This window comes from Wyeomyia smithii, chromosome 2, assembly GCF_029784165.1.
Source record: "Wyeomyia smithii strain HCP4-BCI-WySm-NY-G18 chromosome 2, ASM2978416v1, whole genome shotgun sequence".
NCBI lineage: Eukaryota > Metazoa > Arthropoda > Insecta > Diptera > Culicidae > Wyeomyia > Wyeomyia smithii.
Genome location: NC_073695.1, coordinates 40,852,139 through 40,867,982, shown reverse-complemented (window position 1 = coordinate 40,867,982; position 15,844 = coordinate 40,852,139). Strand labels below are relative to the sequence as shown.

Below are 15,844 nucleotides of genomic sequence, written 5' to 3'. Positions count from 1 at the left end.
TTTTTTGTGATATTCAATGGGCTTTGTGAGTCAAATAATTGAATGCGATGCTGAACCAAACCATGCAAAATATTCAAAAACCATTCCACAAAAATAAAAAAAGTATATGGGAAAATGTGGGAATCGGACAGATTTGGAAAAAGTGCAAAAGAGTGGTTTTTTAGCTTGAAAAAGTAATTTTTTCATAAATCACGTTTGGGCAACCTGAAAACGATTTTTTAGAAAGTAGAAATGTTCTACAAAAATGCTATGAATAACATTATCTTTCAATTTAGGGCTGAGCACCTCGACTTTTTCAACACCGATTTTTTTTGAACAGCCTATTGTGCACCCAATATTTTTTCAAAGAATTATTTTTCTTTATTTCTTAACACAATTTTGAAAAGTTTTTCTCGACGAAAATTCTTTAGTTGATACAAATAAAATCAAAAATATTTTCAATGTTTTTTTTTGACGGGAGTTGGTGACCAAGTTGTGATCTACCCTATGTTAGATGAATCCAATATCAAAAAGTTGAAACAAAAATGGCTTTTGTTCAACGTTTTAGGCTGAAAAGACTGTAATATCATTCTCAGAATAATGGCTTCCACTACTTATTATGATTAACTTTAGTTGAGGTTAATATAAAAAAACACAAATTGATTGAAAAAAAAATAAATAAAAAACACAAGGGTTGTGTGCAAAGCAACGACAGTAAGGTTGACGTTGACAACGTTTTAACCATTAATTCGATTGTCCTGATGAGAACAGTGTTCTAGATCGAAGTGTTTCGGCTGTAACAATTCGATATCACCTATGGTAAAGAGGAAAAACTCTTCTAGGTTTTATTTAATGTGTCAGATTCGCAATTTGATCTGGTGGTTTGACTACTGTACTGTTTGCTGTTTGTTTCGGTAAACTAGTTGTAATGTTCTTTTGCCCTTGTTAAAAAATAAGTAAGAGAAAACTGCGTTTCAACAAGGTTAAACAATTGTCAATTGTACAATAGTTCGCATAATTAAATTACAATTTTCTGCATTTGGACGGATGCGTCTTCCAATCGAGTGCTGAAAGAACGAATGTATTTATTTATTAAGACTTTAGTAAAACTCTTATTATCAGTTTTCAAATGTACCCAGCGGCCAGCACTGCATTTGCTGATTAGATAACTTCCAAACTACACGAAATATGCTTTTATTTATTTATAGTACATAATGCAAAGATCAATGTTATGCTGAAATACTTATTGTGAGAAGAAAACACTGGCTTCTCTTTATCAACTACCGCAAATAAACATTTGTGTCCCACAAAATACGAATCGAAAAATGTGCGCTCATTTTCGCCTAATTCGCCCCAAAATACTAAAGCAAACGTATTTAAATACACAAATGAATTGCTTACCTCTGCAGCCCACCACTCCTCCTCCACTAGGTTATCATTTACGGTGCCACTGCTCGCAATCTCAACCAGCCAGCGGACGGGAATCGGGCACACACAAAGTAGGTCACCTCCGCCCCGCCAGACGCTGGCAGCGATGGCGTATCAGCGTGTCGGGACCGGCAATGCGATGAAATTACTGTAGGTACGGCGGCAAGGTTTCTGCGTTGCGGCCGCCATCACCGCCGTCGTCGCCATTGAATCAAGTTGAAAACATTCTGCGCAGCAAAAACCCGTATGGGGATACTGGTCGTGAGTAGAATGAAAAATTTGGGATGGAAGTTTCGCCAGCTGTCAGATGGCGCTCGCGTACACAAGCTGAAAACTCCAACGAATGTTGAAGAAACAGTTACTCGACGATGTTCTCTCCCGGATCAAACCATTTCCATTACCGCCGAGAGTGGTTACCGACTTCCATTAGCAATATCATTCACTTCCTCGTTGGATGAAAACTTCGTACGATTAACGGAACGGATACTGTACGGGGGGTACGAGTTCCGAGACTGCATGCAATTTATCGATTTCAAATGTTAATCTTCGCTAGAGTTGTTTTTCCACTCAACTCAAAGTGCTTGATGTGAAAAGTGCAACAGGAATAGCGAGAAACCGCTTGCCTGACCTAAGCAGCTTAGACACGTGACCTCAACTGGCCGTAGCCGTCGGGAAACAACACTCAGCATATTTATTATTGCGAAACCTAGAAACAGATAAGTACCAATAGCAAGTGGTGGGGGGGCTCACGTGACAAAGTCGTTGACATCGCGTGAAATTGATATTCACGCTCGAGTGCCGGATTGCTCATGTTATCGAGGCATTATCAAATAAAAGAAACTTTTGTTCGTTGTTTGTGTTTCCTGCCACCAGACGGCTATGCGTTGCTGCGAGCTAAATTTGTCCTACAATGAGCAACATTCAACAGCCTGAATGGAAGGGAGCTTATTGTTTACATACTCCCTCTGTATCTCCCTCTCTTTTCCTTGCTCTTTGTGGACAGAAATAAATTGTACGCCGTTTTATCGCTATCGTCAGAAATTTCGTTCATCGCCAACACGAGTCCGCGCGGCTGTTGGAAAAAATAGAGTTCAAGGCCAATCACCAGTCCCATTCTCCTATATCCATATGTGCGATCTTTTGTCCGATTGAGGCAATGAAGCGCGCTACTCAGTGGGCGACACATTGCTCCGCGTCAGTATCGGTATCACTCGTTTTGTACGATTCTTATGACGTAATACACTTAGAAACTCATTTCCCGTTTTTGACCGTACCACGCGAATACCGGCAGCGCGGACGTACGTATGCTTCAAAAGCAGCATTAATGTGGTCGTGCAACTCCGTCCGTCACATCGTGACTGGCAGCAGCATCTGTGCTACTCTATACGTGGGGGTTATTGAATTTTGACACGCAAGCATCTGTCAGTTGGCCGTCGCAAGCGAGGACAGCGTTGCCAGGTATCCAGATTCAGCCGGAATATCCAGATTTTTGAACATGTATCCAGGTAGACGGCTTTGATGTCCAATTATCCAGATTTTTCATGGATGATCCAGATTTTATTTTCTCTGTTCCGCAAAAAGGTCATCACTTCAATTTTGGCGCGAAATTTTGCAACTTCGTCACCTAAAATTTTGCGTACCCCAGGACTTTTATCCGAAAAATTAACCTTTCACCTCACGAAATGACTGCCACATTTTTTCCACATTTTTAGTTTGCCTTTTCCAGATTTTTAAAAAAATGACCTGGCAACGCTGAGCGGGGCTCAATCCACCTCCTATACAATTCTAGAGGGCAGCTTAGCGTGCGTTACGTTGCGATCTCACTTCCACCGAAGCGCACCGGGAATTTTATCGACAGGGCGCTGTGCTATTTTAAGGTTGTTGTTTGTTATCCGGTTGTTGGATGCTGAATAAACGATTTAGAATAGTGCTGTTCGAGAAGATCCTAGGAGTTGTTTCTTTCTTTTGCATTCCATTAACCACACTTTTTCGTAAAGTTTTCTAGTGCGAATTACCATTAAAACGTAGCGTAACGTTTTGGTAGCGTTCGCCACCGGGCGAGGCAAGTACCAAGACTTTAAATGATTTTAGCTGACCCGGCAAACTTCGTTCCGTCTGAATAATTTTTTTGTTTAAATAATTTTAAACATTCTAAATTACTTCTAAATACATTCAAAGATTGACCTAGCGATTTGTCTATAGTCTACAAATGCATGACCAACCGGATATTGGACACGTTTAAACTCAAAAGACAAATCGTTTGAAATGATTGGTTTTATTGCATTAAGAACTTTTTGGCATTCGTATATCACCTCGATTCTGTAAATACCAATATTGAGTGGTATTCGGTCACTATCAGTTGTTTTGTAGAAACAAAAAGTCATCATCATCTCAGCATCTATCTGGCTCCGGAAATACCCATATTGAGTGGTTTTGGTAAAACCTGAAGTCGTCATCTTGGTTTTTACAATGGTATGTGGAGTCAATGTTAGGTCTCTATGTATCATTCTTATTCTGGAAACTCACATATGGTGTGGCTAGTTTGGTTGTTTATCAGGAATCGGAAGTCGCCATTGTAGAATTCGAAATGATATCTAAGGTCGATTTTTGAATTCTGTGTATCATTATGATTCCAGAAATACCCTTGTTAGATGGTATTTGGTCACTTTCGGTTGATTTCCAGAAACCGGCATGGATTTTTCAAACAATCATAGAAACATTTCTTGCCGTCGAAACCTCTCATATGCCGAATTTGGTTGAAATCCGATTACAATGAAATTTGATAGGGTCTTATGGGGCAACTAGACCTTTCATTTGAGAATAATTTTATGAAAATCGGTCCAGCCGTATCTGACACACACACATACAGAAAATGCTCAGCTCGTCGAACTGAGTCGAGTGATATACGCCATTCGGCCCTTTGGAGCACTTTTTTTTGTAAGGGGGGATTTGTTAGTAGCTTAAGTATTTATGATAAATGTTAGTAAATAATGAGTATGTGTGCCCAATCACAAATGGTGACTTCTCAACACTGTTAGAAATTTGTAATTTTAATTGTTAGGATTTGTTTGCTTTCGCAATTAGGACTTATCATTCGTAGGGATTTAAACCTACTTGTCAGAAAAGGGGAAGTAAACTTACAACTAACTTAATTGCTAACTTATTGGCTATAAAGAGAGCTTATCGTAGCAATTGAGGATTGCAACGATTTTTGTCGAAAATTGTTAATAATTTTATTTGACATAGCTTCTAATGGTTCAACACCAGTGAGTCTATGTAATTCGAGTGTACCAAACCAAGGAGGACGCTTCAAAATCATTTTCAGAATTTTATTCTGAATCCTTTGGAGCGTTTTCTTTCTTGTTGAACAGCAACTTGACCAGATCGGTACAGCATAAAGCATTGCTGGTCTAAAAATTTGTTTGTAAATCAAAAGTTTGTTCTTTAAACAAAGTTTAGAATTCCTGTTAATGAGAGGATATAAACATCTCGTATATTTGATGCACTTGGCTTGTATACTCTCAATGTGCTCTTTGAAAATAAGTTTTTTTATCATAAATTAGTCCCAAGTACTTAAGCTTGTCGGACCAACTTAAAATAACCTCATTCATCTTGACAACGTGATTATTGTTTGGCTTGAGGAAAGAAGCCCTAAGCTTATGCGGAAAAATTATCATTTGAGTTTTAGAAGCATTGGGAGAGATTTTCAACTTTTGCAAGTAGGAAGAAAAAATATCTAAACTTTTCTGCAATCGACTGCATATGACACGAAGACTTTTTCCTTTTACGGAAATGCTTGTGTCATCGCAGAACAATGACTTTGTGCATCCTGGAGGCATATCAGGAAGATCTGAAGTGAATATGTTGTACAGGACTGGACCCAAGACTGAACCTTGAGGTACACCTGCTCTGACAGGAAATCTATCAGATTTTGAATTCTGATAGACAACCTGCAGAGTTCGATCAGTAAGATAATTTTTTAAAATTTTGATTAGGAAAATTGGAAAATTAAAAGTTTGCAATTTTGCAATCAAACCTTTATGCCAAACACTGTCGAATGCTTTTTCTATGTCTAAAAGAGCAGCTCCAGTGGAATAACCTTCAGATTTGTTAGCTCGTATCATATTAGTAACTCTGAGCAATTGATGAGTTGTGGAATGCCCATGGCGAAATCCAAACTGTTCATTTGCAAAAATTGAATTTTCGTTGATGTGTGACATCATTCTGTTAAGAATAATTCTCTCAAACAGTTTACTTATTGAAGAAAGCAAACTGATTGGTCGATAACTTGAAACTTCAGCTGGGTTCTTATCCGGTTTTAAAATGGGAGTAATTTTTGCATTTTTCCATAATTTGGGAAAATATGCAATTTTGAAGCAGCAACTGAAAATTTTCACTAAAAATTCCATTGATGTCTAAAATTCAAAGGAGTAAGAAGTAAAATACCGAAAAACCAACAAGTCAAAAAGTTCAAAGATTCAAAAAACTAAAACTCAAAATGTTGAAACGACAGGAGACTAAAAACCGAAAGGACAAACAGCCACGAAATAAAACTCGAAAACTTAAAATATCAAACACCAAGAGTCTACAATTTCGAAGTCGAAATGTCAAATAGTCAGAATTTCTTGAGATCAAAATATCAAAAAGGCTAAACACTCAAAAAGTCAAAGGTCAAAGAGTTACAGACAAAAAATTCAAATCATTCAACGAGTTTAAGAGTCAATAAATCAAAGCAAAGTTAATATGGTTATAGATTGAAAATTGAAAAAATTAAGAAATCAAAATAGAAAAACTTAAAATGCCAAAGTCCAAAACTCAAAATTTCAAAATCTCAAAACATAGAATGTGAAACAAATGAAAAAAAGAAAGTAAAATAAAATCATAAGGGTTGTATGCAAAGCAACGGCTGCAAAGTTGAAGTAGAACTACATGCAGCTGTTTGCTGCAATACTTGCGTTGTTGCATTCGAGAGTTACCGCAAGTGATAAATTCGAAGTAAATTTCTCAATTACAATAATTCTTTGATTGATAGACGCTAAGATCACGATAGACTAATCTTATAATAATATAATCTTTGTAATAATGTGGTGGCCCTAAAAAGATTGAAAGTGGTAACTAGGGTCGAGTTACGGCCTATAAATATCATTCCGAATCAGGAAATACTCCCACAAGGTGGTATTTAAAACTGTTTCCCAAATCAGAAACTGCTACTTTGAATTTCCAAACGGCATTAGGAGTCGATTTACGACCTCTGGGCATCCACCCGATTCCGAAAATACTCATATTTAGCAGTATTTTGCCATTTTTGGCCATTTTTCTACAGTGTTATCGCATTATTTCATAAGTGTTGCATGAAAGTTATTGTTATGGATCATTATTCATTGCAACAATGCAAGTAACATACGAATAGCTTTAGTGCCGCTGCACCTACGACTGACGTGCTACCACCACTACTGCTAGTACCCGGTTATAATAACTCCTCAATTAAGTATTTAACTTGTCACCAAAATGACAATTTATTGTTCATTTTACTATCGGATATGATGCTGATCGCATCTCTTTGCTATCCCCGGCAGCGGGAATAAGGCACTTTTCTAACAACACAGTACAAAACTGTTTTCATTCTGAAAATTTGACACATTCACCTCCCGTTGACGCTACCACTAATTCTACTACCCACTGCTCATAGTTAGGACCATCCTGTCACCATCTTCTAGTAAAATGATAGGTTCGAGCAGAGACAGGTTCTAATACAGCCCAAAGAGTGCATAACTGATTTACTAGGTATAAAATTCTGTCGACTGTGATAGGGAAAGAAAACATCAAGGGACCAATCAAAAGTCGAAATTTGTATTTCAACAAGGTTCGATAATTTTCAATATGTAGTACACTGGGGTCGCTTTTACGCGGTTGGTAGTACCGTATTTGAAAGATTAGATTAGATATACTTATACTAAACTTATTTGATACCTCGTACAAACAATCTTCCGAATCGAGTAGAAATAATCCACGTTATTGTAAAAATATCCCGTTTAAAAAAACGCATGAAAACAACCCGCGTAACAAGCGACCCCAGTGTACAATAGTTCAAATAACCAAATTACAATTTTCTGCATTTGAGCGAATGCATAAATGATTTTCCAATCGTTTGCTACAAGAATGAAGGAAATCCATTGAAAACTAACCGACTTATTAGCATTTGAAGAATCATAAAATTTACTGGACATTTCTATAAATTTGTTGTTTTCATAACGGAAAGAAGCAAAATTATTAATCAATCATTCTATTTTATTTTTTTTACAGACATTCGACCATCCAGCATCGTTCAACGATGAATAAATAACCTGAAATCCCAACACCCGAACAATTGCATCAATAGCAGTAATCGAATCGTAGGCAAGGTGAGTGAAACTCATTATTTCTTTCATTCGGGAGTGTTTTCGGTAATTCAATTCTCGCTATGGCAACATTCTCACTATTGAGTATAATCACCCAACTCGTTGGAAATCTAGAGAGGAAAAAAAGCAAAGCATCGATTCACCTAGGAGAGAATGTATGACACTGAATTTAATCGACTAGTGTAGCCTAGAACGATTTCTACAAACGTTTTAACAAAACTTTTTTTTCTTTGATCAATATTCTTTCCTCGAAGAGGAAAGCAAAAAGAATAATTTTAATCGCCATCTGTTACTCAAATATGCCGTGGGCGCTTTTGTTACCGTTGATGTTGATGAATGATGAATGCGAAAACACCAATCGGGGCTTCCTGTGCAATCATATTGCTCTAACGATGAGCTTCCAGCCGGTAATCATGGAGACGAGTTTTTTTGCCGGCACAACAAGCATCAACAATTTCTTCTTTCACCGAACCGAACCCCGAAACCAGGTGGGTGGTTTATTATACGTTGAACTATTTCAACAGAGGCATTTCACGCATTGGTTGCTGCTTCTCAAATTTCAGGTGGAATTTTGTGAGTTTGTTGACGTCGATAATTTAAGCAACATGTTTAGTGAAAATCTCTTGATTTTTTTTAAATTCATATGTAAAGATGTATAGTTCAACGCTGTCACTAAACTCAACTTCATTCAAGTTTGCGTGAAATCCCTCATGAGCATAAAAGGAAAGAATCGCTGCAGTGAACAGTAATCAACTGCTGAATAAATCACGAAAATTGTATAAATTTAGTCCCTCTTAATTCTGGCGTGCTTTATGCGCACCGGAGAATTCCGCGAACGATTTTAATTGCAATTCATAAGTTCCACGCAATGTCATCGTTTAAATGGCATCGTGAAATGCCACCGCCGGCGGCCATTGGCGGCGCCTGCTTCGCACGCAATTATTATGCAATGCGCGCCCGCCGGTAGCCCCCGGTTGACACCGAGCGTAGCCTACAGGCGGAAAGGTCGTAGTATTATGCGATTGATTGACAGAACTGGTAGCGCTAGGGTGACACTCCTTGTTTGCAAGCAATCCCCAGAGCGTATTGTGTTTGATACGGAAGCAAATTAGACGCTTCAGCGATCACAATGCACTTTGTTTACTAGTATTGTATGGGAAGAATTTCTTTCAAAATTTATTTCATCCATTTCCACTTTTGATTGCTTTGTTCGTGCCAGTGTAGTTCTCGACAGTCGTAATTAATTTCTCACAATGCCACTTGAGCTGTCACGTTCGCCACTAGAAAGTATCACCTTCGAAGTCTAAACCTCCTCCTGAGTCGCGCCAATGCCACTGCCGCAGTAAATATTGGCACGCTAATCGCGGCGACGACGTTCCTGCCTACTCTTAGCTTCGGTATACCACGCCGCGTCGCTGTCAAGAATCGGCTCAGGCATGCAGTTAACTCGTTTATGTAAGCGTAGCAACTTTTTACTACTTGCGACGAGCACCATTACAATGTGTGATATTGCAGTGCAGCGTACGTACACACACTACATGCAGAAGTAGTCGCGTGCATACGGCCTGCTATGGTGTATTTACGATTTTCAATGCCCGCCGTCGCTGCTCCTATCATCGCCATCATCATCATCAACATTCCCGCAGCAAGCTTTGAAACCAGTTGTTGTTACTGTTTTTGCCATTGCACGCGCTTCAGATACCTCCTCGTCTTGCCTAGCCACGTCTTCACAGTCGCGGGGCGGATGATGTTTGCCCACAGCTAACGTACCGGTTTGGAGAGAGAATAGTGTATAAAATAGTGCACCTATTTTTTCGGTGCGCTACTTAGCGCTTCGGGTAGAGCCGTTTGGCTTGAATTCGTAATTGGGACGGAGAGAATAAGAAAGAAAAACAGAAACCCCTGGCGCTTCATGGTGAACTTAGATTTTTGTGACTCATCAGATTACTCCAAGTGCTTGGCGTTTAAGCTGGTTAATTGGTTTTTCCTTGGAATAGATTTATTTATCATGCCATTATCTGGCCCCAGTGTGGGATGTGATGAATACTAATGCAAAATACGCTTTGCAGTCGATGGAATAGTGTTTTAAGTAACGGTTCTATAACAATGCAATGTAAACGAATGCGTGTCATATTTAACGATTTTTTAATAGAAACACATGTTTTTTGTGATTCATATTTTGTTTTTCAGTAGAATATCGGTGAAATCATCTTATAGAAATTTTTTTTTCCAATGTTGCCTAAAATTTACGGGACTACAACATTGTAGAACTTTTTGTTTTCTATCTTTTAAGATAAAAAATGTTAGATACTTGATTCCAATAATAATTTGGTCACCCTAATGTTTGATAATTTTTTAATAGGCGGTTCCTCATGTACAGCAGCTTTGTAAAAGGGGGTTTTTCTCTAGAATATTACTATCGAGCTTTAGTTTTCGATGTTTTTTATCTAAAGATATGCCCTTTCCATTTGTTCATCGTTCTTTCTAAGACAAACATCACAATGTCCCTTTAAGTGATTTTGAAATTCATATTTATAAGTTTTCTATATGTCTTTTTTCTATTTGAGTAAATTCTATTTAAAAACATCATAATAATTATGATAATTTTATAAATTTGGCATTCATATGATTACTTGATTTTTTTCTCGAAATTAGAAATAAGAAAAACAATTACATTAATTTGATCTTGATCTGAACTGGCAACTCTTACGGACAGCAATGGCCACACCACGACTTGTTAAGCTAAGGTTACTTCACGAACTAATTTCATTTTTGTCAAGAGACCACTCTCTCAGTTACAGAAATAAACTCCCACAGGGCAGTGTGTGCAGTGGCGTGCTGAGACACGGGAACACAATAGTAGAGGGTAATTCGACATTGGTTTTGGGGTGAGTTAAACCTTTCCCAGTAGTTTAATTGGCTAAAACACCTTGCCGGATACAACGGAGATTGGGGGTTCGATTTCCGTCTGGACGAGGGAAATTTTTCTAAGTCCAAAGTCACACCTTACATTCTCGTTCATTTTCGCATTCTCGTAAACTACATACATTGCCCGCCCTAAAGACATCAAAAATCCATCCACTGGTTCAAAAACGAAAAAATAAATTGAAAACGAAAAATATCGACAAATCGGGAGCTGGCTTCAACTGTGTTTGAAACTGCAGGATTTGTTCTTCATCATAACCTGTATTATTTTTGTTTCGTCATAAGAGTGATTTGTTTCTAAACAGGCTAACCAGAAAAGAAAAATTTTCGATTTATTTTATATCCAAAAATAATAATTTTGAACCAGTTGATTGATTACACTAGTCACACAGGTTTTGTCCAAGAGCTCAAGCCGGAAAAATTGAAAGATTATACATAGCTGTTCAACCATTCCTGTGTATTTTGGTGTCTCTAGATATTTCAGTTACGCAACAAAAGCTCCTACCCACTCCAACGCGAACGTTAACCGTGCGCCTCCTTTCACTGTTTAGTCGGTGGAGACGCTCAGTTAATTATTTGACAGCCTTCTAGGAAACGTGGTTGGGGGGGAATTTGGATCTAGAGCTCGATAGTAATATTCTAGAGAAAAACTTTCTTCTACAAAGTTGTTACATATGATGGAGCGCACATTTTCCTGTAATCACAATTGAAAGTGACCCAAATTATCGATGAAATTCTAACTTTCTTATCTTTTCAGAAAGAGTTCTTGAATGTTGGGACTGAAATGAAAGGGGTACCAAAATTTAAAGGAATGGTCGAATAGCTATAATTTTTAATTTTTTTCTAGTTTGAGCTCTAGGGCCGCAATTATATTTCTCTTTTGTCGATTCGAAAAAGAGGTTATCATGTTTATTGATGAGAAAAAATATAACTGTCTATATCTAGTGTCAAATATACGCTTCGCAGAGTGATATTTTTTGTGTTTACCCCAAATAGAACAACAAATAACTGAAAAAGGGTATATTTATTGGATGAAAAATATCAATGAAACTCAATAGGATTGAGATTTTTATATTTAAAAGTTCCAAAAGTCCTTCGAAGAGAGTATTAATGTGAACATTAGAAATGGCGATTACGATACAGTAAATAAAGTATAAATCTTTTATTTTTTAACGTTTTTGCAAAGGGAACATCCATAAATGACGCAGCTTTTTTTTAGGTTTTTTTGACCCCCTCCTCCCCCATCGTAGCATTTCGTCACAAAGTTAGGACCCCTCTCTAGATAATTACGTAGCTTTATAACAACCCTCCCCCCACATGATATTTTTTTCCAAATTTTACTATCCAAAACATACCTTGAGTCATAAATGAACAATAAAAGACAAGGAAGTAATATAAATGACTCTAAAGAGACAAAACAGTGATAAAAAAGAACAATTACAAAAAATCCAATGTTTTTTCTTAGTTTCATGTTTGCTACGTAGCTTGGCTTGAACCCCCACCCTCCCCCTCACCTCAATTCGTCACGGGTGGTGGATGGTTTACGCGCTCGCCGCTCCTAAATATTTCCGATGTTTGACATTAAAGATATTTTTTTCGCCTTCGTAATGAGCTAACTTCGCACGCAGCATTATCTCTTGGTCTAAACCGATACCAAATATAAATCAGCTAAGTGTGCTCCTCAAGTCAGCCGGTTGAATATAGAATAAACCGAAAATAGCTAAATAGAGACAGGTAGGAGTTACATGAATGATCGCATCACCTATCAAAGTGAATCCTGATCCAACGAGCCCTTCTCTACTAACAAAAACCTCCTTTCTTTGACCTTTGTGGAGATGCAGTGGTAAACACGGTCTCCGAATAGCAAGGGTCACACTAACATCCCTTCCCTCATCCCACCTGATTGTAAGGACGTGGCCGGCGTCGTAATTGGTCCTTCAAAGTATTGAATCACTAAAACTTGTACAATAAGAATGGTCGGTTACTTCCAACCTCATTCAATTCACTGTGCAATTTTACTGATTCGGATCAATTAGCTAAGCTAAGCTAAGAATAACGGTGAGATCATCTGATTCGTTGAACTTTTTCAATGCAACATTTTTTAAAGATAGAAAAATCGATGTGTTTCATGGCCAAAATTGATGCTTTACCAACTATTGAAGTGAAAAGTAAAATCAATTTTCGACTTGTTTTCTTTTTCAGTTATTCAATAATTATTTAATAAGAATTCAATTCGTGGTACTCTAGAAAAAATAATTATGACTATAACTATTGCCAGTTTTATAAGGGTCAGTGTGATATACAACCTCAACAGACAATTGAGGCAATTGGATATAATATAACAAATAGCTTTGGCTGCTCTATAGGCCTTTTTGTTACGTGTAAAAATGAAAGGCAGTGGCTATCAGTTTTTTTTTTCTTTTCTGCATCTTTGATTTTATGTCTTTATGAAATCAACTTCGCGCACACCTTGGTACTGTATGTAGCGTGGAAGGTGACAAGTCGAATCGATATCCCACGTGCTTTTGCACTATTATCCACGGCGCTCTAGTAGATTATGCGGGCATTATTTTGTTGCTAAATTACGGTCCATTCGTGTCGATTTATGAAACTGACGAGACCTGTAGGAAAATCTCCATGTTGATCGTTTGGCATCTTCATGCACATCACGTCACCGTCTGCCACAGCGAGCGCTGTATTTATGTCCGTAGACATGTAGAAACGCAGGAAAGTACCATCTCAACCTGGTTTTCGCAGCACACATCTCCACAAACGTCAACGATGATGGCATTCCCGTGTACGCCCCGGTACGGCCATCCGTATGGAAACTAGAATATGTGCTGCTGTTTATTAATATTAGATGACACTTTGCACCGCCTTGTACGCCATTACCACCGCTGCCGCTTCCTTGCGGTAAAAAAGCATCCGTTTTGTCTTAAAGCCAGAGTCTACAAAAAAATAAAAAGCTCATCCACGGCCGCGCTGCCGTCTCGTACTAGATTTAGTTCCTGCTGTCCTGCTGTCACCCCCGGGGGAAATGCGGAATTCACGACGGTTATAGACGCGGCCAGTCGGTGGTGATATGATGGGTATGGTGGGTGATTATTTTCAAACACACGCGGTGCTCATCTGGTATCCGTATGTGTGCGCCGGGGGGTCTCGGCCCTTCCCGCTCGCCTAGAATAGTATCGTTATTTGCGTGCGTTTTTTATACCACACACATGCAGACGTACACAGACGAACGACCATTTGCAGGTTTTTGCGATGTTCCCGAGAAGGGTGAAGAAGGTGGCAGGGGGGGGGTTGGCTTTTTGCAACGGTGCACGAGGGGCGAACGGAATTGATGCATGCGGATTGGAGCGATTTTTGTGTTTTGGTTTGCATTGCAGGCAACCTCGCGCTTGCTGTGTGCTTTTTGCGAGTTGGGTAAGCAGTCGCGATTTGAATGAAAAATAAATACGTTAAATGCTTTGTACGTGGATAATTTTTATAGATTGCCATTTAATTTTTTTTCACTTTTCCACTTGAAATTCTATTAATTTTGAACTTGTGTCACGTTCCGAATATGTGAAAATAATGATATAATACAGGCCACACATATTTTCCAATTTTTCGCTTTGAATTTAACAAAATTGCTCAAATTCACAAACCAAAAACAGTCGGTTATTGATTTAATTATTCAATAAATAATTGATATAATAAAATAATTAATAGATAATAGTTAAATATCAATTGCCTATATCAAACATTTGATTAGCGAACTTTAGGCCGATTTTTTCGAACTATCGCTAACTGAAGTTTATGTTGGTGTGAAAGTGTAATAACACGATATTATTGTTAATTAGCTAACACAGAGTAAATTTGGATGCCACAAACTAGAGAACTTGTAGTTACTAAAAAATTGAATAGATGTCCAGATTGTCAAAACCAATTGCTGCTCTATATTTTTATTCCAAATTAAAAATTAAAAAATATACTCCGTTTGTTCTCAGCAAAGCTTGATTTGCCAAACTAATGAATATTACAATTTTCATTCGAAAGAAATATTTGCGCCAACATAAAACGGTATTCCTTATGCTTCGTACTCCACATCCTCTATGCCAGTGGTTCCCAACCTTTTTGGCTCCGCGACCCCCTATGCGAAGCTAAGAAAGTTTCGCGGCCTCCAGAAGAATTTCAAATACAAGTTTTGCTATACGAGGAGCGTTTTTCAGTCCCATATTGTTGTGTTATTCTAATTTGTTTCACGTTTCGGTCCTTCGCAGAGGTGTCTAGAAAGAAATGTTGATTACCTGTCAAATTTGCCAAGAGCTTCGTGGCCCCCCAAGGTAAATCTCGCGGACCCCTTGTCGGCCGCGGACCCCCGGTTGGGAACCACTGCTCTATGTGCTTAAAACGTTTGCAACGGATTGCTATATTCAACGCGGACATTTTTCACTGTGTTTCGTTCTCCTTTCTACACACGCAATATCTTTATACAGTTCTAGTTTTGTATAAATTTGGAACGTGAATTAGAAAATGTTATAATCAGATGCTCAAAACGAATATCTATGCAACAAACCTCGAATTTCACTAGCTAATTTTGTTTTGCATTATAGAGTCTACGTGCGTGAAACTTTGAACAATTGTTTGCACCGCTATCGCAAGCTTGGCAGTAGCAATTTGAGGGCTGTTTATTTAGTGGAATCTGAGATTTTTATGCTCAAAAACGTGAAGCACAATGATACCCAACCTCAAAATTCTATGGAAAAATGCCTCAATCCCGTTTTACCTTAAAGCTTAGCAGCTGCATTGGTTTGATGACAAAATGTGTACACTAAAGTCGCTTTTTACAGTTTTTTACGGATTTTCATAAAGTTCATTTTACGCGGTATGTTTTTCAGGGGTTATAAACCTTTTTGCTCGAGAAAAATAAAGAATTTTTGTAGCTTTTCCAGGCGTGTATTGCATAAAAGTGCCAATTCTCTGAAAGTTCAGCTATTCAAAAAAAAGTGATAAACACGTTTGTTCAAAAGAAATATCAATTTCTGTAGAGTAATGGCCGTTTCCCCGAAACGCTTCTTTTTTGCAGAGGTTTGCGGTGTTTACGGTAGCGACCCAGTAGATCAACAGAG

General features: G+C 38.1%; 1 protein-coding gene across 2 annotated transcripts in view; it reads left to right on the top strand.

Annotated features, from left to right (window-relative positions):
• The window catches only part of LOC129723969 (mucin-12), a 148,379-nt gene that overhangs the window by 94,293 nt on the left and 38,242 nt on the right, over positions 1-15,844 (top strand). For both annotated transcript variants that reach the window (XM_055678489.1, XM_055678490.1), the window contains one exon: positions 7,711-7,808. The gene's annotated coding sequence lies outside the window, so the exon portion shown is untranslated. The remainder of the gene's footprint in view (positions 1-7,710; positions 7,809-15,844) is intronic.